Below are 26,275 nucleotides of genomic sequence, written 5' to 3' on the forward strand. Positions count from 1 at the left end.
GCATCCAACACTTCAGTGAATACATGACGGATAATATTCATGCCTAATACCACGGTCCCACTATCTCCCTGAGCCTCAGTAACAATGATACCCTGACGTGCTAGCTCTCGCTTCCCTATGCAGACAGTGGGTTCCCAGTAACCTAGTTGCACAATAGGACGACCATTACTAGCAATAAGTTTCAGACGGTATTTCTCAACTGGACCTAGGGTTCTCAGATCCCAATGTTCTTCAAACACATGCCTCGGGATAGTGGTAACCTGGGAACCTGTATCTACCAGAGCCTCCAGGGGGACTCCGTCCACCCAGAGAGTCACATGCGGGCATTGTGAGAGGAACCTTGAGAACCACTGTGCTTCCTGCGGGCCTGGATCTCGACCTCCTGGGTGTTGGCCCTCGGACCCAGGGGTAGCCCGTTTAACTGATAGCACTGAGAGCGGTAGTGTCCATGTCGCCTACAGTGGCGGCAATAGGGGCGCTCAGAGGATCTAAGTCTCTGTGGAGGAGGCCGATCAGGAACTGAATACTCAGGGCAGGGGTCCTGTGGTGGTGGAGGTGTTGGATAGGCCCCTTGTAGCCCCCTTAGGGCTTGGCAGAGGGAGTCAACCACTTGCGTAAGGAGAGCAGGGATCACTGGTGAGCTAGCCGGGATAGACTGTTGGGCAGCTTGTATAGCGGAAACCGGCAGAACCATAGTGGGCACTGGAGGTGAGGGTATAGGTCCCACCGGGTCCGGGGAATCTGAACCCGGAGTACAGCCGGCACAGGGATTGTCAATGCCAACCACCCTCAGAGCCAGAGTCTTGAAGTCCAGGAAAGGCATTGTAGGGTTTTGGGCAGCTAGCATATGCAGTTGGCTCTGGATGAGTCTAGAGTCCACCCCCTCTATGAAGCGGTCAGTGATCATACTCTCCACAGCCGAGGGGTCTATGGTATCAACCTGTCTCAGGGCCCGGTAGGCAGATTGGAGTGCTAGTGCATAGTCTCTGAGGGTCTCACCTGGCCTCTGCAGCGGGACCCCCAAGTTGTCCTAGCAGCAACTGCACCTGCTGAGTGGGAGAGAGTGAAACAAGTTTAAGGGTGCGGGAAATTTTTTCCTTGAAAGCAGCCAACGTGTGGGGTTCCCCTTTATAGCTGGGGAGATTGTTGGGCCCAATGAAGAACGAAACCGCTGCGGTAGCCATAGCAACGGGAGCCGCGGGTGACGCCCGGGCCATCGGCGGACTGCCGGACCCGTCAGAGTCACTGTGATGGCCGGTGGACATGAAGAGGGGTTCCGGTGTAAGGCGCCTGGAAGGGAGCAGAGGCCAGGAGAGCTCGCGGGAACAGCAGGCACCAATAGGCAAGGTGTCCGGGATCGGAGAGGGATAGGACGGAAGTCAGCACCAACACTTCCGGCGGTCCGGGCACAATCTTCTTCCCTCCTGCAACAGAGGCTTGGGTACTGCAGGGCCGGGGCAGAGCTTGAGCGGAGCACGCGCACGCGCGAAGACAGTGCGTCACCAGCTGACTTGACCCCTTAGCAGGCCGCAGCGCGGCAATAGCAGAGTCTCTGAGGATGATGAGGGGTAGCAAATATGAACACAGCGGGGTGTACGTGATCCTGTTCGTGACGCTAAAAATGCGATGCCCTGGCCCCTGGGGGCCACTTCCGCAGTGCTGGTGTTATGAGCGGGCAATGACCGGGGCAGCTGCAGGGGTTATACTTGTCACGGTATAGGCCTGAGGGCGGCACAGCTGTAGGCCCGGTCTGTGGAATCTGCGGGTGATGATGGGCATGCGATTCTTCGCTGCACTTAGTCAGGGCACCAGTTAGTGGACACCAATGCCAGGGTTCAGTAACAGCGGTTTTATTATAGATGAGGTAACTAGTAGCAACAGTTCTGTCCGGATGCAACCGGGTATATAGCAGGCTTTGACAAATAAAGCAGGAGTGATGCTGCATAGGCTGGGAGAACACGTGCCGGATGATGGGAGTAGGAGTATGAGAGCAATAGCGTTGCTGGGTGGATTAGCTTGAGAATAATACCTGCTGTGAATCCTTGTAGAGATGATGATGAGAGATAACGGAATGACACCCAGATGAGAGAGAAGACTCCGGACACTTGAGCAGGCAGATACAGCCGAAGACTTGAATACAGCAGAGCACTCGATCCACAACTCCTAGTGGTGAAGTGGGAGCTGCAGAGAAGAAGCCCAACTCCTCTGAGGCAGGAGAGGGACGACACACATCCTCCTTGCTTGGAAGCAGGGGGAAGACTAACTTGTTAGGAGGAAGTGGGAGGTCACATGGTTGCTCCTGGCGAGAGCTAGTCGGCCATTGGAGGAACCATGGTTACAGGGCACTGGCACGGTCACGTGATCAACAGCCTTGCATACCACTGTACAATGTAATAGTACACAGGAATACATGAGAATACACATAAGAATGCACGTAACCAAAGAATACTAGGGGAAAACCAGCAGCAGTTGCAGTGCAAACACTTACCAGAACAGGCATGGACACAGCAATAGAAATGGCCATAATAGGAGTAGTAGTCTGCATGTTCTGGGACACTGCACACACACACACAACTCACTAACACACACACACACACACTTACATTCTCTGCAGGGAAAGTCTGGGGCAGCATGAGGTGCAGTCCTCATCTTCTTCTCTCCTGCACACAGCCGGCCCGGGCCCCTCCCCCTCCTGCTCCTTTTCTCCCGACAGAGAACACAGCCAGAGAAGGTACCGAGGTGGCTGGGGAGGGGCCCGGAGGAGTGAGGAGGGGGCCCTGCTTGTGTCTTCTCTCAGCGGGATTTTAATTGCCCATGTATGATAGAAAGGGCGCACCGAGAGGGCCCTCTAGGACAGGAGCAGCAAGATGGCCGGGGAACATTGGAAGGAGAGGCCACGCCAATTAATTGTTAAATACTTAAACTATATGGACAAGGCAGCTATACTGCAGGCGGCTAAGAAATCTGCACAGGACTTGGTCATTAGAGGAGGCAAACGATTGTTATTCAGTGACTACTCGGCAAAAGTAGCAAAACGTCGCAGAGTAATTGCGGCAATATGTACATCCCTCATACAGCTCAAAAAAAAATTCTTCTTGCAATTCCCAACGGTTCTACAATCACCTTTACATCACCTGCAACAGCCCAAGAGTTTGTAAAGTCTCTGCGACAGTCAGATGCGCAACTGCCATAGCCGTCGAAGAGGCGAAAGATGACCAGCCACAGTCGGGGCAAGATTCTATGGCCATATGAAAGGAAAACTGATAAACTGGGGACACCTGTCTGCCTTCTCATGGGTACTGTGGAGACAGCACAGGAAGAAGTGATTTGAGCTAGGATGCTTAAGGGTCTTTATAAGTAGAATGCTTTTCTTTACTTTTAGGGATGGCAAGTTGTCAGCCCCCTGAATCACTAACCTCCTTTTTTACTACCTGGTCTGGTACACTTTTTCTTACTTTACTCTCCTCCCCCTACCTTACTTTTCCGTTCCTTCCTGTGTTGTGCCCCTTGAGGCCTCAAGTGTCATGTTCTCATTTGACCCTATCAAGCAGGAGGGTGATGTGTGTTGGGAGTTTTCCTGAGTTATCGCAATTTTGTAGTACAGTTTTATGGTGGGTGTTTCGGGGTGCGCCCATAAGGTGACACGAAAGAAGTGAAGCCTATTAGCTACGCTGATCCTGTGCTAGTTTATTACAAGTGTTTGTTTACCTGTAAATGGTATAGTTCTAGAAGATCAACCATATGTTGGGGTTTGTAAGTTTTTGTGTTAGGGAGTTTGGGGGGGGGGGGGCGGGAATTCTTCCGCAGTCACCACAGCTTGAGCCATTTTTCAGCCATGGATCACCCATGGGCCTGGTCATATATCAGCTTTGTTAGAATGCTTAGTATAAAACTAGTGACATGGAATGTCAAGGGTTTGCGATCTCCTAATAAAAGAAGGATGGTGCTCCATCAAGAAGATGAAGATGGATGGCACTATATTACAGGAAAAGCTTGCAACTTCCCTAGAATGCAAAAACTATGGGTAGGCCAAGTGCTGGGGTCCTGGCAAAGCAGGGGTTCTCCTTCTTTTTAATAAGAATCTGCATTACACTATAGTTTCCCACGACCACGATGATGAAGGGAGATTGATCCACACGGTCCTGGAGGGCCAAATGGGTAGATCAAGTGTCGATGGTCCCACAGACACTAATGGATCTTTTTTTTCGGATGCTGGAAAAACGTATGTTGGAGAACAGAAAGAGGCACATCAAGGTAGGGGGCGACCTCAACACTGTGCTGTCATGGACAGAAGACAGAAAGTGGACCAACAGTGTGAGGGCAGCAAAGAGAGCAAGGGACAAGGTACTGTCTCATGTTCTAGAGGATGTGTGGCAAGTTAAAAAACTCGATGGAGAGTAAATTTACGCAATATTCCCACGCTCAATTAGCATGGTCTACATTAGACTACTGGCTCACATCCACGACTCTGTCAAAATGAATACATAGAGTGACCATTGAAGAGTTAGTGATTTCAGATCACGCACCTGTGACCATTTTGCTATAAGACTCCTACCACACTCCTACCTACCTACTCCTCTAAGGGAACTGACTTCTTATGGAGGTTCCATTCCTATCATGGACCTGCTTAGGGGGTGGTGGCTCCAATAGACAGAGGAAAACGCACAACACAGGGAAGACTCACATGTATATTGGGACACTGCCAAGAAAGAAGACAACACAGGCGGTGAGAGAGGCTACTGAGAGGTGAGGCAGGCTTACACAGCTTAGGTATGAGGACATGAGAAGGGATCAGAGGGAGGCAGATTTCTTTAAAAACGGGAATAAGACGGGTTCTCTACTGGCTTGTATGGCACGAGGCAAATATACCCCGACCTACATCATGTCTCAGTGGGGCCTCTCGGGTGACCTGGTTACTGATCAGTCTGAGACCCCTACGATGGAAGAGCTCGTAATGGTTCTGCATAAATTATTTTTGTACGGTAAGGTAGAGACTTTGAGACACAAAGAAAAAGAGTCCAAAAAAATTGGAGAGTTTTTATTAGCCATCATTTCTCTCATGTAGAGATAGACACGCTCATGAGCAATTTCAGGGGGACTGGTTGGTACAACACAGAAGCGTTGAAGGGCATGTTAGAGGTACTGGAAATAGAGAGGGTTGGGTGACTGCCTGGAAGAGGGGGGTTTGTTTCAGTTTAGGTATGAAAGCAGTTAATGCTATTAGACGAGCCTTGAGACTGCCGTGTAGGCAGGATAACCTCTTCTTTTCTCAGCACATTGACGTGGCGTTGACGTCCTCAATTGCATGATCAAGATCTGACCCAGGCCAAAGAGGAGGACGTCTAACACTGGATAGGGGTTCACTGCCAGCATACAAAAAGAGTGACTCCACACACACTAATAGTCTCCTTTGTAACAACAGTGACCCATATCTGGCTAACGGCCATTACTAAAGAGGAGTTGTAGTACAGAGAAGTGTTCTTGTTTTAACCTTCTCCTTAAGTAAAAGTCATTGTTGTCCCTTATCACCATCAAGCACTTTTTTCTTATCACCTCAGGTAGCAGTAACAGAGGAGGCCCAGGGGGAACTACAAGTATCAACAACACCAAACACCTAGTGCAGTCCCTCTCCTAAACCTCTGTGGCAGAATTCACCTCAGGAAGGAAGAAAGCCATTACCAATCGGCCTGTGGCAGCATGGCCTTCCCTCTCCCTAGGTGATCCCCTTACTACAGACTGCTACACAACTTTATGGCTACTCCAGTAAATAAAATCTCCATGTTGGTAATCCCCCTTAAAAAACAAAGAGAACCATACCCACCTGACTACTATGCAGTCTTTCTCCTCGCTCTGCAGTCTACAAGTAATGTAACCCATGCAATAGAGAGCACTGTAAAATTAAGTCGCCTATTGTGACAGCAGGGGTAATACTGCCTGTGGCCACAAGGGTGATTGCCATGGAAGGGAGCCAATAGCTATTTGCCCTGTAAATAAGAACACCGCAACATTTAACTGTGACCGCTTATTACAAGCACTCCAGTGGTCAGGTGGGTCCTCCCAGGAGCCGGGGGGCCCCCAACACTTACTTGCTGACGCTGGCCCTGGCTGTAACAGCAGATGACCATCTCCGGTGTCTTTGTGTCTAAGAGTATTTTCGCACCATGATTGTGCCCTCCTAGGCATGGATACATTGGCACCCAGTCAAACTCAGATGCCACCAAATCTATGCACGTACCAACACAGATCCCATTTACTTTTATGGCTCGAACATAGTTCATAGAGTGACTAGGTTTACATCTTTTCTGCATGTGGTTTGTATGGGAGTCAGGTATGGTTACTCAGGTTCAGTAGCCTGGTTTGTTTTGCTTTTTATGTACACCAGAAAACTGAGGAGGCGCACTGTATAAAATATCATGACCGAGCTCTTTGCATATTCGATTGTGCTATGATACGTAACATTGGGCATGATGTATATAGTGCAACGACTTTGCATACATTCCCTTTATAGTCATGCTTATTTGCTTGGCAAGGTGGGGAGGTGGCCTCCTCCTGCACCTGATTTACCATGATATAAACCTGTTTGCAACTTCTTGTTGTGGGATGTTTTGTCTTTTTAATCCAGGTGAGAAGTTCAGACCATAAAAGTAAATAATGTCCATGCCAGTCTGTGCACAGATACAGCAGCACCTGCCTTTGACAAGGTGCAGATGTATCCATTCTCTTGGAAGGCACAATGATTGTGTGAATTCTGCCTTAAGACCCCCATACACTTTCATTATCTCCTGCCTGCCTCCCGTCCTTCCCACACATAGGGAATAATAAACTTCATCACCACTTAGCTTGGAGTAAAATGGCTTTTGCGACAGGTGTGGCATACAAAACACCCATGGTGGGACACCACATACTCCCCCACTTGAGAAAAGCTGTCCACAGAGTAACACCTGGAGAAAAAGACTTGCACAGAAAGGTAAAGCGCAGCAAGGGTTTTATTGTAAAATAGACATAAAAGTGCACAGAAAACTTTTTTCTTGCAATAGGCAATGGTTAGATCATCCTTAATGCAACAATAGGTGAACAATTAAAACTCTGGATGCATCTGTCCCTTTACACCCTTAGTGGTGCTATGATGCGTCAGTCTCTTTGTGTAGCAACACAACCAATAGTGAGGTTTGTTCCTCACAAGAAAGGGGACTTAAGGGAAGGGAAACATGGCTAGGCCGGGCACAACAACTTAACAGGGGTGTTGCTAACTGGGGACACACAAAACTTGGGGAGCCAACTCAACTTGGCTCAACTTGGACTCAGCAAAGCGTCCATCTTTGTTGGAGTGTCTGGGACACTCTTTAATCTGTCTTGGCTTTGGGGCCAAACCATGGTGGTCCGACGCCAAGGCTGGACAGGCTGCAGAGGTCGAGGAATCTGATGTAGCCACATTGTATGTGACTTGAGGTTGTACCTGGTACACAGTGGTGTTTTCCGCCGGGGTCAAGGAGTGGATCAGCTCCGTAGTAGGCTGTGGAGTTGCCGGTAGCACAACCGTCGTGCCAGGGTGGAAATATCCTGAAGCGCGGGCTTTGTCTGGGGTGCAATACGCACCTGGGCCCCCTTAGCAGGGATCACCGGGAGCAGCTCCTGCAGACTCTCTAGGACTTTTGGCTCATCCCGGATAAGCCACTGGGGGAGAGACTGCAGTTCTAAGGGACGGATGGTCCCAAACACTTGTGGAGTTCTTGCCGGTGGTTGAGCTCCAGGTGCCAGAACAATGTCATCCTCATTGTCGCTGTCGCTGGATCTGGTCTCGGACTCGTGCTGGGCCCAGTTTCCTGGAACACGTGACCGCGGGAGAGAGGGGCATCCACCCTTATCCTCCTCTGCCTTCCTCTTGGAAAGGATGGCAGTGTCGCCAGGTCATCTTCAGTGACATTAGGACTTTCTTAAGTCCAGCGAGACAATATTTGTGTAATCTCCGGGAGTGCCCGAGCTGCCGCAAGAACTACCTGGTGTTCTCCACTCGCCATCTTACTGCATCTGTTGTGGCATAGTAAGAAATTGTAAAATACAGTCCCTTTGCAATAAAGATGGCTCCCCCACTTTTAGATAGGTAGTCAGGATAGTTATCTTTGGGGAACTTATTTTTGGGCTGAACGGTTTTGAGTGGTCATACAGTTGTAATCCACTTTGGTGGGAGAGATCACACAGTTCTTTAGAATGCACCAAAAATGTATAAAAACACACCTAACACAATTCTGCAAAAATAGGCAGCAACAAGGTTTGAATCATGTTCGTGTCGCCAATTCTGTGGTTCTTTACTACTTGACCAGTGACGTGCTGGGATGTTGCTAGTGATGCCACTTCTGTGCTGGTTGATCGTTGTACGTGTACAGCTTGGTCAGTGATGGAAATGTTGTGACTCCAGTGCTAGTTTAGCACACAGGTGTGATGGTGATACCTGCATTTTTATTGTGGCTGGCTGTACGGTTCCCCAATGGTCGGTGACCTGCCGGGCTGTGATGGGTCCGTTGGGCTGTTGTCACTGTAGTCCTGAGTGGCAAATGATCCACCTGGACTATCGGTACCGCTACCCACAGAAAGGGGAAAATGACCCAAGGTGTGTAGTGGGGGTGTATAGGTGCTGGTATTGATGTAAGGAAGATTGAATCCCAGTAGAATAAATAGAACAGCTTTACATTACAATCTCTGGAACACAGATGAAACTGGAGCCCACTGCTGTCATTCCACAGGGGTCACCCTGCTACCCAGACATGTAGACTTCAGCCCCCACTTCGTGCCTAGCGGAGCCGCCTGCATTTCTACTGTGCACCAGATGATACAGTCCAGGTGACACTATGCCCCTCACCTTGTGAGCCATGTCTACCCATAGCACCCTCATCCCAGATCACAACTCTGCACCTGCTGTGCCAGATCCGGGTGCTTTAGAGCCCAAGAAGAAGCAAAAACCTGTCACGAGTTCTTCAACCTGAAAGGTGCACGGATGCAAAATGTTCAAGTTCTTGGTGGGTACTTCCTTGCCTTCAGGCCTTACTTCGTAGACTGGCAACTAGGGGTTTCTTTGTTGACCAAGCTGACTCATGCTAATGACTACTCCAACTATCACTAATGGCCAAGCTCACTGATGATCTGCTGGGAGTCCTGAGCCACCCCCTACAGCCCCATACACCTTGGATTGGCAGCGGTTTTGGCCGGCAAGAGTATAAGGCGTACGGGGACCTTTAAAGATCTCTGTGTTAATTGATTATTGCACATATTAATATTGTATTGGCTGTGCATGTTTGTCTAGCAGACAACTTTTCTGCTGAATATATCATTGTTTTAATTGGTGCAGGGTGTGTATGAGCCCCTGAAGAAGCCAAAAAAAAGAAAAAGAAAAACAGGTTGGGTTACTTGATGTTAAAGATGTAATTGTTCGTCTTGGGCACAAGAAATAGATTTTGCTAATAAAATCAAGTAGCAGCAATTGGTTTCGTTTTATGGGGATCCAGGCAGTCTGGTTGGCATTGCGCTCTCTGTATACTTTTAACTCTGGTGGATAATAACTGATTCCTACAGCGGATGTAAGAGCTAAAGAGTAGAAGGAAGTGAGAGAGCAGCATCTGAGCCGACAGGGGAGAAGCTGATAACAGCTCTCAGTAAAGAACCACAGCTTGGCTGCTGCTGCTGCTGCTGCTGCTGGATTGTGGGAGGGGAAGACGTACATATTGGAGCAACTGATCGGTAAGTGAACTAATCTATACACAATACTATAAGGTGTTCCCCGACCCCTGATAGCTACAGTGCTGCGGTCACTGTACACACTGAGCGTTTTTTCTGGGGTTGCAATGCTGTGTAAGCTATTTTGTGGCCGCACCTTTGAAATTAGAAAATCCAGTCGATAAGTGTAGACAGTGGTGTTTTTCTGTAGCTGTTGCCCTGTTTGAACTGCGTTGAAATGGAAACATCAATAATGGCGGTCACAGAGCTTCAATGGTTGTAAATTGCTGAGAGTTATATAGAAATGAACTCGAAAGGAGAAGGCTGTGTTCACACGCTGCATAAACAATGGCCGTTCTGCAGTTAACGCTACCTACGCCCGGAATGAATATACAGGATCGTTATTTCTACAGCGTGTGAACATAGCCTTATCCTGGCTTTGGCTTTAATAATCTGTCAGATAAATCCATGTGTGTAAAAGGTTCCCGTACCTGTGGGCAATTTTAACAAAAGTTGCAAAATTAAGGGGGGGGGGGGGAAGATCTTTCACTTACAGATGATGTTCCAGGAAAAAATATTCTTAGAACGTCCCCTGGATACTTTGAGAAATATTGTGCGCCCTTTGTCCAGTGACACGGATCATGTACGACCGGTTAGAAAAACGTTACCGGATATCATGGAGTAAAATGTGCATGGCCGTGTCTATTCATCGGACGTGCATGAATAGGTAACAGGAATGCAATTTAGAGAACAATTTAGATGCAAGATGTGACAATGAAATAGAAAGTAAAGGAAATATTCACACTGCGGCACTGATCCCCAGCGTACACTTCACTCCACACCTGTCAGGGGGCACATACACCTGCTGCACCCTCACTAAACCAGTGCGACAAATCACCCCATAAGCCTTAGAGCAATATATTATTCTACCCTTATTTGTGGTGCAACAATTTTATATACAATATATATATATATATATATATATATATATATACACACACACAGTAATTTTTCATGTCCTCTATGTGTCTGGGTTTAACACAGCCGGAACTATGTCCACCACATTGTTTCGAGTTTTGCAGAATATCAGCCGTATTACAATGAATAGAACTTTTCATATTATAGGTACAACCAGTGAAACATGATACTATGAGGCTGATTTCCTAATGTTGTTTTTGGCTATTTTCCCTGCCGGTCTACTGTTCCACCCTATTTGCTAATAGGTTGCGACACAAAAATGACAGAAACCCAATTCGCCCGTGGTGGTGCGTTGTTGCCGCCATAGCCAACATATTTATCGAACAATCCATTATTTTTTTATGGGATTTGCTTTTTAAATATCAGCCTCTTCTGAAAGGTCTAGAAGGTCGGGTTTTAGTTTTATCCTATGAAAAACCCACCCGACTAAGGACACGAGGCACATGAATAAATATGACAGTGGGGCTTTTGTCAGCTTGTTGTATGAGCTTTTATCGACAGTGTAAGGCTGCGTTCACACACAGTATATTTCAGTCAGTATTTGTTCAGTATTTTGCAACCTCGACAACACAGTCGACAACACAGAAAGGCTCTGTTCACACAATGTTGAAATTGAGCGGATGGCCGTCATATAACGATAAAGAACCGCCATTATTTTAATACAACAGCCATACTTTTAAAATAACAGCAAATATTTGCCATTAAATGACGGCCATCCACTTAATATTTAGCAGTGTTTGTACAGAGCCTTTCTGTGTTTTTAATCCACTCCTGGTTTTGGTTGCAATATGAGGACCACAATACTGACTGAAACAGTGTGTGAACCCAGGCTGTATAAACACCCATGTTCTGTAATTCTGACCATAGGTAATGCTAAACAACGTCCGTTAATGTTGTATGTACGTAGCCTAAAGGAGAACTGGAAAAACTAGATGAGCTTTTGTTGTAGTGTGGGGGGGCCCTGCTTGATGGTAATTTTACCCCCTCTTGTAACTGCATTGATGTAATAGCAGAACTATTTGATGGTTCAGTATAATTCTCCTGCTTTATTGCTGTACGTCATCACAAACGTGACTTTTTATTTCTGGTTGTAGGTTGTGTTCTAATCTGATCTTTTACTAAATCTAATCTTTCTCATTGCTGCTCTATCCAATAGATTATGATGATATTATTTAAGTTGCCCGCACACTCTTTTTCATATATCTATCTATCTATCTATCTTCACACAGGGTTTTCCAAAAGAAGGTGGACAGTATCTGTAATAGGGTTATGAAGGGGAGATTTATCAAACATGGTGTAAAGTAAAACAGGCTCAGTTGCCCCTAGCAACCAATCAGATTCCACCTTTCATTCCTCACAGACTCTTTGGAAAATGAAAGATGGAATCTGATTGGTTGCTAGGGGCAACTGAGCAGTTTCACTTTACACCATGTTTGATAACTCTTCCCTCCATAACCCTATTGCACACACATATATATCTCTTCACATTCATTGTCCTATTAGTATTGCTCCATCTGTATGTGTATTGTGTCCCCTTCGGACAATCAATACGCTATCTATGAACCTTCCTAGCCAGACCACGGCATCAATAAACGGATTCTCAGCAATAAGCATATATCGTGTCTTTATCCCCTTCGTGTTTGGGTTTACTTTCACTTTTGAGTTTTTTCCTTTTTTTTTCTTTTTGCCTTTTACCACCCATAACACTGTTTTTATATATAGGGCTATACCAGGGCTTGTTTTTTGTGAGACTAATCGTACTTTCTTATGACTTTCATTTTATTACAAAATGTTCAGCGAAACTTGAAACAAAAATTTTTATGGGGTCAAATTTAAAAAAAAAAAATGCAACTTAGACCATGCAAGTTACAGTAACAGTGACAGGTTATCTGTATTCTGTGGGTCGGTGCGATTACAGCCATAGCCAATTTATACAGCTTTTATTTATAAAATGTTTTTGCTTTTTTAATTACTATGCTAAAAAAAATTCTGTTCAAACTCCTCTAATTCTTTTTATTTCCCCATCTATAGGGCTGTATTAGGACTTATTTTTGCGCCTTGATCCATATTTTTAACAGTACCATTTTGGTTTAGATTATACTTTTTGATTCTTTTTTTAATTTTTATTATTTTTTTCTGATATATGAAGAAACCAAAAATCTGCAATTTTGGCGTTTGAACAGTAAGCAGTAGTAAAATATATGGTGCAACTAACAGACATACAAAGAAAGGGCTGAGGATACCTAAGAGAACCCACCCTCAGGGAGTAAACATAGAGACCACAATATACTGTATAAGAAATATTAGTCGTGTAGGTACCCCTAAATAAATAGCTAGATAGCATGAACTGCATCAAAATATCTATACACACAGTATATTTGCTCAGTATTTTGCAACCAAAACCAGGAGTGGACTGAAAACACAAAAAGCAGAAAGGCTATGTTCACACACTGTTAAAATTGAAGGGATCGCCGTCATTTCATGGCAAATAACGACCATTATTTTGAAACAACGGTCATTGTTTTAAAATAACGCTCATTATTTGCCATTAAATGCCGGCCATCCACTCCATTTCAGCAGTGTTTGAACATAGCCTTTCTGTGTTTTCAGTCCACTTCTGGTTTTGGTTGCAAAATACTGAGCAGAAATACTGTGTGTGAACATAGCCTGTGGTGTTGCCCCGCTGGGAGGCGCGACCGGTCACTTGCCAGGTGGTGAAGTGTGACATCACTCCGGTGGTGGTTTGTCGAGGCACAGTTTAGCCAGGTGTTATGTGCTTGTGACGCAAGTGCCGGTTGGGCACACAGGCATGCTGGCACACCTGCTTTTATTTTGAGTGGGCTGGCTATACCTTTTCCCCTATGGTCAGTGACCTGCCAGGCTGTTTGGGGGGTCCTTTGGGCAATTGTGGTCCGGAGTGGAGTAGTGACCCACCCGAACTATTGGCACTGCCACTCACAGAAATGGGAGATAACCCAAGGAAAGTGTGGTTACTGTGTCGGTGCTTGGTGAAGAACAACACAGTCCCGTTAAAATAAATATACTCTTGTTTACTGTGAAGATACTTGATACAGAGAACATATAATACACTGTCGCCTTGATACGTTGCTTTATACTTTATACAGTCCATATCTGTACTGAGAGTGAAAAGGTGACACAGCCGTGCTGGCTGGGTTGTGTACTGAGATATAGAAGAGGTTCAGAAGAGTAGAGAGGAGGATGTGAGGAGGAGTCCCAAACCAAGTAGTACTGTATTCTGCCAGAACTTTAGAGGTAGAGTAAGTAGAATACTTGAAAGTAGAGAAAATACTTGTGCCCATGTTTTGACTCCTTGGTCTTTGCACCACCTATTGCCCACCAGTGTCAGGTGACCCGTCCTAGGGGGTGACACAAGCCCCAGACCTTGTTACCTGGGATGAGCAGAGTGGTCAGAGTTCTCTGATTACACCCACACTGCGAGAGAGTGTTTAGGCTTCTAGCAAATTTGCTCTATCCGAATAAGTTCCTTCACTTCTTGTGGATACTGTCCAGCACTGTGTTACGATGTCCACGGTGTGGTTTGGGATGAACCCTGACTTGTCCTCTCTAGTAGTGACTTAACACTGCATAGTGTGTAATAGGGTTGCTTGAGGGAAAACTGGGTCTAGGTCTTGCATATATATGTTCTCTGCTTAATATCTACATTACACACTATGGACTGAGGACCTGGCAGGAGCCAGGGCCAAACTTGACTGCTGTAGGGAGCGTCCTATCTTGCGTCCTTCCTCTACAGAATCCAAGGCAAGAAGACCCTACACTTCCTCTACCCATGTGACTTCCTTTCTACAGCATGTGTAAACTGTGCTGTGAGTGGGTGAGGAGTGCGTGTGTAAGATGTAAGGAGAAAAGTTAGAAGAAGAAAGAACTCTCATTGGCGTATAGATCCATGTGGTACAAATAACCCTTTAGTTCCTATAGCTGTGCGATATCTGGACGCAACTACTTGTAGCAATGACATCTAGTGGTAAAACTTTGGTACTGCTACATTACCACTTACACTTTAAAGTACAGACTTTTGCAAAGGGTGTAACCAAGAGCAACACCTGCAGTGGGACACCACACTTAGGCTGCAAACACACAGGGCAGATCTGCAGCGGATTTCTCACTGTGAGGCTGGGTTCACACTACGAATATTTCAGTCAGTATTGTGGTCCTCATATTGCAACCAAAACCAGGAGTGGATTAAAAACACAGAAAGGATCTGTTCACACAATGTTGAAATTGAGTGGATGGCCGCCATATAACAGTAAATAACTGCCATTATTTCAATATAACAGCCGTTGTTCTAAAATAACAGCAAATATTTGCCATTAAATGGTGGACATCCACTCAATTTCAACATTGTGTGAACAGGTCCTTTCTGTGTTTTCAATCCACTCCTGGTTTTGGTTGCAATATGAGGACCACAATACTGACAATATATGTAGTGTGAACCCAGCCTGAATTCGTAGCGAAATCCGCTGCGGTTCCCTGCCCTGTAATGTCTATGGGAAGCCATACTCGCAGCGGGATGGACATCCCTGCTGCAGCACACTGATTGGCTGAGAGAGACATCCACCCAGGAACCCCAGAGGCAAGCTGGATCGTGGAGCAGGTATTGTATGCTCTGACCGGCGAGGGTTAATGGGGCGGTCTCCTAACATATTCACAGCGGGATGTTCATTCCCATAGGCATTACAGGGCAGGGATCCGCAGTGGATTTCGCTACTAATTCGCAGCGAGAAATCTGCTGCGGATCCGCTCTGTGTGTTTGCAGCCTTAAACTAATGGTGCGTTTACACAGAGAGATTTATGTGACAGATTTTTGAAACCAAAGCCAGGAATGGAATTGAAAAGAGGATAGATCCCAATCTTTCCTTTATGACCTATTCCCTGTTTATAGTCTGTTCCTGGCTTTGGATTCAAAAGATCTGTCAGATAAATCTCTCTGTGTAAACACACCATAAGTTTTCTGTGAACTTATAAACTTATAAACTACGGGCACGACCCCGCACATATCGACGGGAATGATCTGTGTGATTACCTAGTGATTCATACAATGGCCTGGCAGTTTTAATATTTACATGGACTTGCCTTTCACTCTTTTTTTATAGATTATAATGTTTTTAACCTTGAAGTGTTTATAATGTGAAGTAAATTAAAGTGTCACTGTCGTTATAACTTTCAAAGTCTTAATCAACAGTAGAAGTGATATAAAGTAAGTTTGCAATATACATTGATTATTTGTTGTTGTTGTTATCATGCTGTAAAACAAAGCTGAACTTACCAGAAATCCAGGTCCAGGCTCCTGAAACAAACAGACAGTAAAAAACAGACTAAGACTATGTGCACACTTAGTATGAGACCGGTTGTTCCGTGACCCGGCCGGTCTCATAAAAGATCATCCCGGCCGGTACTGCAGTGCTGCTTTTGCACCGCTGAGTTCTGATGCGGGCGCATCCATGTGCGCCCGCATCAGAACTCCCCAATGCACACTATGGAGTGTGCGGCCGGAGCCGATTGCTCCATAGTGTGCACTGACAGGGTTTTTTGCGTTCGCTGTGTTCAATGAATAGCGGCCGCAGAAAAATGACATGTCCGTTTTCTACAGCGCCGCTAGGGATGTAGAAAGTGTACCATGTGTATACACTCCAACCGGGATTCCCTCGGCCTGCAGCACAACGTAAGTTCAGTACCAATCACGGCCGTTGCAACAATGGCTGTAATTAGTACGGTACTTACATTGTGTGAACATGGCCTAAACACAGGAATTCCGGCCAGTACAGAGAGTCACGGCTTAATGTGTCCATCAATCACATGACTGCCTTCTCTCTGTGAGCGCTCAGATGGCCCGGGACACATAGGACTTCCTGTTTCCTGTTTTTGAGAAAAAAAAAAAAAAAAAAAGACTCAGAAAACAGTAAGTGCCGTGTTCTCCATGATAACTAAACAAATAATGAATGTAAATTGCAAACTTGCTTTATATCACACTTTTGGTTTAGATTTTGAAAATTATAACAACAGGTACACTTAAAGGCTATGTTCACACGTTGTACAAACAATGGTCGCCCCGCCATGAACAGCCGTTGTTTAATGCTACTTACGGCCGGAAATAACAATCATTAATTCCGGCTGTAGGTAGCATGAAACAACAACCGTCCCGCCTGTGTACAGCCTGTCAACATAGCCCAAATGTTTATTTTGATGCAATATATATTATCTACCTATTTATATAGGGATAACTACACAATTAATATTTCTTTCATAATTTTGACGTTTTAAATTTTATTTCCATTTACAGTGCAGGAATAAGAACATTACATGTTAATAGATCAGACGCCTCCGCATGCAGCGATACCCCCCAATTTTTTTTTTTTTATTTAAAAAATGGGGAAAGGAGGTGATTTGAACTTTTATAATGGAAAGATTTTTTATGTTTTTAAAAACTTTTTTAAGGGACGTTTCATAAGCAATCATTAGATTGCTTATAGTGTTGAGAGGATATGCCGAACTGTTCGGGTTCTGCAATGTTCTCCAAACTCAAACCCTCGGCATTTGACTTGTGGTGGCTGGAAAAGTTGGATGCCCCCCCTATTTCAGGAAATCCTGGAATACATGGGTCCAGCCATAGCCCATAGTGCAATGGCGGCTGTTGGTATATTATTCTAGTTCAGGTGGACCAATTGGTCTTTGGGTGTGTAAAAAGTCCATTGAATTTAATAGTAAAAATGGTGAAAGGACGGTGAAAAACGAGAAACTGTGTGTGTGAACAACTAAAAAATAACATCCACTGTTTACAAAAGACGTCCGAAAATAATTGTCCTAATCACTATTTTAACGTCCGTTATTTAATACACTGTATGCATTGGACCTCTGTCATTTCATTAATTTAAATTGCGAGAAAAACGGACTTTTCTGTTTTTTAAACATAGTGTGAACATAGCCTTAGGGTGACATCCAACGTCTACAGCCATCAGGAGTCAAAGGACAAGTGTTCTGGTTTGGAAAACATTGCAGAACCCAAACAGATTGTCATATCCACTCAGAATTAATTGCTAATATTGATCAATGCAATGCAATAGTATTGCATAGATCATTGCTCTGCTAATAGAGTCTACCTTAGCCAGACTGTCAGCCAAAACAGGAGAAACAGAAGGTGAGTATAATGTGAGTATTTTCACATTGTTGTGGTGCCAACATGCTGAGACACATGACAGGTGTGGCACCTGTCATCAACGCATTCAATCGTGTTACATGGAAAGGGTGCAGTCATTAGCTCCGGGGGTTTGCTACACATAGTATATAGCCAATGCAACTATAGCTAATGTATCTATATCAGACAATATGGGGTAGAACTCAGAATTGTTAGTTTGGATTGGCGTTAGCACCTCATTGTTCTTTTCTATTGATTTATTGTCTCTACCAAACACTCGTTCGTTTTTTATTTTCTGAAGTGTCTTCTCCCAGTTTCTGACAAATTTGTTCACATCCGTTATAGTGAAAAATGTCACAATCCCCTGATGAGTTCTGTAGAAATGATGTAAGTAGATACACACATACCGCTAGTTACATCACGTTCTCTAACGCAAACCATTCTGGGGAGCTGGTTGAGAATGAGCAGTATTTCCCATAGGATACATAGATATTTTCAATGGGTTCCAGATTCCACCAATAGTTAAAGGGCAACTCCAGCAAAAATGTTTATCTGCTGCCACCTCTGTTCAGAGCAGGAGAGGTTTTCTATGGGGATTTGCTACTGATCTGGACAGTTCCTGACATGGACAGAGGTGGCAGCAGAGAGCACTGTGTCAGACTGGAGAGAATACACCACTTCCTGCAGGACATACAGCAGCTAATAAATACTGGGAGACTTTAGATTTTTTAATAGATGTAAATTATAAATCATTGGCACTTTCCAACATCAGTTAATTTGAAAGAGGGTTTTTTTTTACTGAAGTACCCCTTTACCTACAGTAAACATATCAAGTAATCTAAAAGTGGATAAAGCATACAATATACTATAAGTGTGGTGACCTATTAGGTGAGATGAATGACTGTGACAGCTCAGTCAGAGGTGTAAGTGTTGTGACGCCAGTGCTTGTCCACCACACAGGTGTTATGTTGGTACCTACTTTGTGTTGTGGCTGGCTGTAATCCCCAAATGGTCGGTGAGCTGCCGGGTTGTAGTCGGTCCCTTGGCTCTTGTCACAGTAGTCCTGAGTGGCAATTGACCCACCCGGACTATCGGTACCACCACCCACAGAAAGGGGAAAAATAACCCAAGGGTCAGTACTGGGCCCTCTTCTGTTTAACTTGTTTATTAATGATATTGAGAATGGAATTAACAGCAATGTTTCTATCTTTGCAGATGACACCAAGCTTTGTAGTACAGTACAGTCTATGGAGGATGTGCAGATGTTACAGGATGACTTAGACACACTGAGTGTTTGGGCGTCCACTTGGCAAATGAGGTTCAATGTGGATAAATGTAAAGTTATGCACCTGGGTACTAATAACTCGCATGCATCATATGTCCTGGGGGGAGTTACTCTGGGAGAGTCACTGATGGAGAAGGATCTGGGTGTACTTGTAGATAATAGACTACAGAACAGCACACAATGTCAGTCAGTGGCTTCTAAGGCCAGCAGGATATTGTCATGCATTAAAACAGGCCTGGACTCTCGGGACAGGGATATAATATTACCGCTTTATAAAGCTTTGGTGCGGCCCCATCTGGAGTATGCCGTCCAGTTTTGGAACCCGATTCATAAAAAGGACGTTCTAGAGCTGGAGAGGGTACAAAGACGGGCAACTAAACTAATAAGGGGAATGGAACATCTTAGTTATGCGGAGAGATTAAAAGAATTACATTTGTTTAGTCTGGAGAAGAGACATTTAAGGGGAGATATGATTAACTTATTTAAATATATAAATGGCCCCTACAAGAGATATGGGGAAAAGATGTTCCAGGTAAAACCCCCTCAAAGGACAAGAGGGCACTGCCTCCGCCTGGAGAAAAAAAGGTTCAATCTCCGGAGGCGACAAGTCTTCTTTACCATGAGAACTGTGAATCTGTGGAACAGTCTACCACAGGATCTGGTCACAGCAACAACAGTAGAGGGCTTCAAAACAGGGCTAGACAAGTTCTTAGAGCAAAATAATATAAATGCATATGTATAGAACCTATCACCCCTCCCCCTTCCCTGTATCCATCCCCTCCTTGGTTGAACTTGATGGACATGTGTCTTTTTTCAACCGTATTAACTATGTAACTATATGTGTATGGTTGGTGTGTGTAGGTGCTGGTGCGTATAAATCAGGGCCGGACTGGGACTGAAAATCAGCCCTGGCACTCACACCCCTCCAGCCCACATACCATATCACACTGTGTCCTTAGGTTGTGTTGTGTTGTATTGCAGCTCAGTTCCATTGACGGGAATGGTGCAAAGTCTATTTATCTATCTAGCTATCTATCTATCTATCTATCTATCTATCTATCTCCTATGTATCTATCTATCTATCTATCTATCTATCTCCTATGTATCTATCTATCTATCTATCTATCTCCTATGTATCTATCTATCTATCTATCTATCTCCTATGTATCTATCTATCTATCTATCTATCTATCTATCTCCTATCTATCTATCTATCTATATCCTATCTATCTATCTATCTATCTCCTATCTATCTATCTATCTATCTATCTATCTATCTATCTATCTATATCCTATCTATCTATCTATCTATCTCTATATCTATCTATCTATCTCTATCTCCTATCTATCTCCTATCTATCTCCTATCTATCTCCTATCTATCTCCTATCTATCTCCTATCTATCTCCCACCTATCTCCCACCTATCTATCTCCTATCTATCTATCTATCTATCTATCTATCTATCTATCTATCTATCTATCTATTATGCAACAACAGGCTACAGCAGCAATCAGAGGTGTAAGTAGGGTCCTAGGAAAATTTTTAGGATATGTAAAATAATATTACACATTTCCTGTATAATGTTAGCACTGGTAAGACAATTTTCTATGCATGATAATACTGTATATCTCTAAATAGCTGTCATAGTTCCCAAATAACACCAGTATACAGAAAGCGCATATTATCATTATACAGATTACCGCCATATTGTTACTGACCAATCCTTTATAAAGAGACTGATACTACCATTATTACAGTATACAAGTCACAGACAATATCTCAACACTGTGACCACTACCATCATCACAACAACATGACTAATACCACTATGCTGTCACTGAAGAAAGTCCACTATGTGAACACAAGTATTACCAATAAAATGAGTATACACAGGACAAATAATACCATGACCACCGCCGTCATCACCATACAGTGACTGGATAATACTGCTGTACTGTCTATTAATAATATTCCCTTTATAGCACCAGTATATAAAATGCAATATTCTACCTCAGCATTGACTAGAGATGAATTTCAGAGGATTTGGGTTAATATGAACCTAAACTTACTGTAAGGTCACTCATCTCTAGCAGTGACCAAATAGAGGTAAAGATCCAGCTATACAATGGATCTACAGGCCTTAAAGGGGTTGTCCGGCGAAAAAAAATTATTCACAGAATAACACACATTACAAAGTTATACAACTTTGTAATGTATGTTATGTCTGTGAATGGCCCCCTTCCCCGTGTTTCCCCCCACCCACGCTAGACCCGGAAGTGTGGTGCATTATACTCACCGCATGTCGTGTCGTCCACGGTCTCCGATCGTCAGCAGTGACGTCTTCTTCGGGAGCTTGGCGGATCTTCCCGAGTGCCGGCCACCCTCTGCAGCGTCATCCGAAGCTCAGCCGCGATTGGCAGAGCATAACTGTGCTCAGCCAATCGCGGCTGAGCGGCTGATGACGCGTCCACGTCATCAGCTGCTCAGCCGCGATTGGCTGAGCACAGTTATGCTCAGCCAATCGCGGCTGAGCTTCGGATGACGCTGCAGAGGGCGGCCGGCACTCGGAAAGATCCGCCAAGCTCCCGAAGAAGACGTCACTGCTGACGATCGGAGACCGTGGTCGGCACGCGACAGGTAATGTATAGCGCACCACACTTCCGGGTACACGGGTGGGGGTGGTGGGACACGGGGAAGGGGGCCATTCACAGACATAACATACATTACAAAGTTGTATAACTTTGTAATGTGTGTTATTCTGTGAATAATTTTTTTTCGCCGGACAACCCCTTTAAGAGTGTGTTCACACATATAGGATCTGCAGCAGATTTCATGCTGCAGATATCTTTGTTACTCAATGACGGAATCCAGCATCAAATATGCAGCAGATCCTGTACGTGTGAATGCACCCAAAAAGTGATTATGCATGATTGTGCAGTTACATCCAGTGACTTACAGGAGGCGTCTTCCTACATGAATCATAAGTGACGTTCTTGGTAGTCAAAGTTGTCTGTTCTTTCCATCTGGCTCAGCCCATCATAAAGATTTCTCCAGCCATGACTCTTCTCCCCAGAATCTGCGAGACAAACACTTTAGGCTCCACGCTCCAGCATCATCCTAACCTTATACCTCATCATAACCCTATATTGCCCATTGCTTTACACAGTAACAGTGCCCCCTCTGTGCTCCCACATAAGCAGTCAGGCCCAATATGTGCCTCCAGATAGTAGTCAAGCAGCTCCGTGTGCCTATATAGTATTAGACCCTCTGTGTTATGTCATTATATAGGCAACTTCAATGCTCCCCTATAGTAGGCTCCCCTGAGCAGCAGTCCCCATATACCATAGGTCCCACTGAGCAGAACTTATATAGCACAGGTCCCCATATGCAGCCCATAAAAAATATAGCCCCCCACACATAATATAGATGCCCTGTGCAGTCCCACATAATATAGCCCTTTCCCCTGTGTAGCCCACAAAGTATATCCTACCTTTGAAGCCCCTACATAGTATAGGTCCCTGTGTAGCCAGCCCCCACATAGCATAACCCCAATATATTACCCCCCCATGTAGCCCCCCACATAGTATAGGTCCCTGTGTAGCCAGCCCCCACATAGCATAGCCCCAATATATTACCCCCCCCCATGTAGCCCCCCACATAGTATAGGTCCCTGTGTAGCCAGCCCCCACATAGTATAGCCCCAACATATTACCCCCTCCCCATGTAGCCCCCCACATAGTATAGGTCCCTGTGTAGCCAGCCCCCACATAGCATAGCCCCAATATATTACCCCCCCATGTAGCCCCCTACATAGTATTGGTCCCTGTGTAGCCAGCCCCCACATAGCATAGCCCCAAAATATTATTCCCGCCCCGGTGTAGCCCCCCACATAGTATAGGTCCCTTTGTAGCAAGCCCCCACGTAGTATAACCGCAACCTATTATTCCCGCCCCCTGGAGCCCTCCACATAGTATAGGTCCCTGTGTAACCAGCCCCCACATAGTATAGCCCCCAAGAAATTAACCCCCCCCGTAGGCCCCACATAGTATAGGTCCCTGTGTAGTCAGCCCCCACATAGTATAGCCCTCCAACATATTATCCCCCCCCCCTTTAGGCCCCCACATAGTATAGGTCCCTGTGTAGTCAGCCCCCACATAGTATAGCCCCAACATATTACCCCCTTCCCATGTAGCCCGCACATAAGATAGGTCCTTGTGTAGCCAGCCCTTACATAGCATAGCCCCAATATATTACCCCCCCATGTAGTATAGGTCCCTGTGTAGCCAGCCCCCACATAGTATAGCCCCAACATATTACCCCCTTCCCATGTAGCCCCGCACATAGTATAGGTCCTTGTGTAGCCAGCCCTTACATAGCATAGCCCCAATATATTACCCCCCCACATAGTATAGGTCCCTGTGTAGCCAGCCCTCACATAGAATAGCCCCCAACATTTTATCCCCCCCCGTGTAGCCCCCCACATAGTATAGGTCCCTGTGTAGTCAGCCCCCACATAGTATAGCCCCTAACATATTACCCCCCCCGTGTAGCCCCCCACATAGTATAGGTCCCTGTGTAGTCAGCCCCCACATAGTATAGCCCCAACATATTAACCCCCCCCCCGTAGTATAGGTCCCTGTGTAGCTAGCCCCCACATAGTATAGCCCCTAACATATTACCCCCCCTGTAGCCCCCCACATAGTATAGGTCCCTGTGTAGTCAGCTCCCACATAGTTTAGCCCCCAACATATAATTCCCCCACCCCCCTGTGTAGCTCCCACATAGTATAGGTCCCCATGTAGTCAGCCCCCACATAGTATAGCCCCCAACATATTATCCCCCCCCCCTCCGTGAAGCCCCCCACATATTATCGGTCCCTGTGTAGTCAGCCCCCACATAGTATAGCCCCAACATATTATCCCCCCCCCCCCCCATGCAGCCCCCCACATAGTATATGTGGCCCTCTGTAGCCCCCACATTGTAAAAAAAACAACAAAAGTATACTCACCTCGGATCCAGCAGATTCTCCCTGGTCCTCTTTGGTCCGGTGCCGTTAGCTGCTTACATTTTCCGTCATCAGCAGCCCGATGCAGACCGGCCCCGGAGTCTCCCAGCTCCAGCCCCGCGGCGCCTGCACCTCTCTCATCTACTGCACGTCGGCGGACGTGTGACGTCATCCGTTACTGCCGGCCACAGAGCAGTAGATGAGAGAGGTGCAGGCGCCGCGGGGCTGGAGCTGGGAGACTCCGGGGCCGGTCTGCATCGGGCTGCTGAAGACGGAAAATGTAAGCAGATAGCAGCAGCAGATGCAGAGCGGCCGCACCAACTCCTTGACCTGTGCGATGTGCGACGGCGGCGGCCGGTAGGGCTAGCGGAGGGGGGTTGGTCGGCGGCCCTCGGATTGATAATCTGAGCAGCCCAGCGGGCATTTGCCCGGCCTGCCAGATTGTCAGTCCGGGCCTGGTATAAATGATGACCGAGTCACAGTGATAAAAAAAAAATAGAACAGCTTTTACTGTGCAGTCTTTTAGCAATACAATACAATACTCTTCAGTAAAATAGATAGATCTTTGCATAATCTTTTGTGCTTGGCTCGTTTGTGCTCGAGGTGGTGCTTGAAGAAGTAGAGGAGAAGAGAGGTAGTTGTAGCGGTGCTTGTAAAGTTGAGAGTAGAATAAAGGAGAAGTGTTTGTTGAGGGAGTCCTAACCCAATGTAGCAAAGTATTCTGCCGGACCTTGTAGAGAATACTTTACAGTGAGAAGTTACTTGTACCTCTGTACAGACTTTGGTCTGACTACCTTGTGCCTTACAGTGTTAAGTGACCCATCCTAAAAGGGTGATAAAAGCCCCAGCCGTGGTTATCTGGGTGAAGTTAAGTTTCTGGATGTCCCAGTTACCTGCACTGTGAGATAGGATACGTAGGCCTTCCTTGGTAGCTTTGTCCTATCCAGGCTAGTTCCTCTTGTGCCTCAGGATACTGCCCGGAACTTTTTAAACTGGTTCACAGCATTGGTCAGGATGTTCCTAGACTCTTCTTCCTTTAAATGCTTAGCACTGCATAGTAGATATAGTGGAAATAGTAGAAGAACTGCTTGTCTCTAACCACATCTGTACACACTCGTGTCTTAGACTAGACCAGACCAGACTGAACTGACTTTGGTTCCGGACAAGGGTTCTGGCCTGAGTCAGGCCCTGGCTTGGCTACAGCAGGGACACTTACTCTGTGTGTCTTGCTTCCACGAGAATCTGGCAAGAACTAATTGTGTATTTCCTCCACCAAGTAACTTTCTACACCCATGGTGGGACACCACATATGCACACATAAGGTTACCATACACTTTATACTTCTGTCGGCTGCACCCACCACTCATGGCAGGATTGGTCATCATTATAGAATGTCCAGGGCTCTCCCTACACTCTGACGACAGATTACGTCAGTGGAGATAGCGGTCCGAAGTAATGGAAAATCATTGCTGGACCCTTTGTTCTTAGAGAGATAAACCTTTTTAATGGGAATTTTATATCTGTAACCATAACCGTAAATTTATGAGAAGCTTTATGTTTTTCACAATATGTTCTTTGCATCGATTATTATTATTCTGATCTGTGGTTTTACCTAGTAAGATGGTCCCAGTGTCTTATTTTGCATTTCGATAAAGGGAAATAAATTGCACATCCTGCTAGTTGAGCAACAAAGCAAACACAGCTGCACAATATGTAAAGAACAAACACAGCAACACAACATATACAGTATAACTACATATACATATATATATTTATATATATATTTCAAGTCTTTTTATAGAATATGTCACAATATCACTTTATGCACTGCTGCACTACTCAAAGGGTTAAACTCCAGCAAGGAGCAACCCATGTGACCTACCTGATGAATGTTTTCAATTAGTAATCACGATTTCACTAATCATATGTTGTGCTTTGTATATATATTTATACCTGAGTTTTGTACCATGTATTCATGCTTGAAAATGGTGACAGAGAGTCACTGAAACGTTGCGTTTGGAGTGTTGCACTATGAATTGACTGAATAAACACAGCTTGTTGAGCTTTTTCACTACGCTGGAGTGCTGTGGATTCTCTGCATATATACTCACTACGATCTTTGGTCTG

The 26,275-nt window shown here is 45.4% G+C and overlaps 1 protein-coding gene across 1 annotated transcript in view; it reads left to right on the forward strand.

Annotated features, from left to right (window-relative positions):
* The first annotated feature begins 9,482 nt into the window (after positions 1 to 9,482).
* Positions 9,483 to 26,275, forward strand: part of LOC138802569 (glycosyltransferase family 92 protein F13G3.3-like) — a 62,227-nt gene continuing 45,434 nt past the window's right edge. Inside the window, exon 1 of the mRNA XM_069986016.1 lies at positions 9,483 to 9,732. The gene's annotated coding sequence lies outside the window, so the exon portion shown is untranslated. The remainder of the gene's footprint in view (positions 9,733 to 26,275) is intronic.

The sequence above is a fragment of the Dendropsophus ebraccatus genome, chromosome 10 (assembly GCF_027789765.1).
Source record: "Dendropsophus ebraccatus isolate aDenEbr1 chromosome 10, aDenEbr1.pat, whole genome shotgun sequence".
Lineage (NCBI taxonomy): Eukaryota > Metazoa > Chordata > Amphibia > Anura > Hylidae > Dendropsophus > Dendropsophus ebraccatus.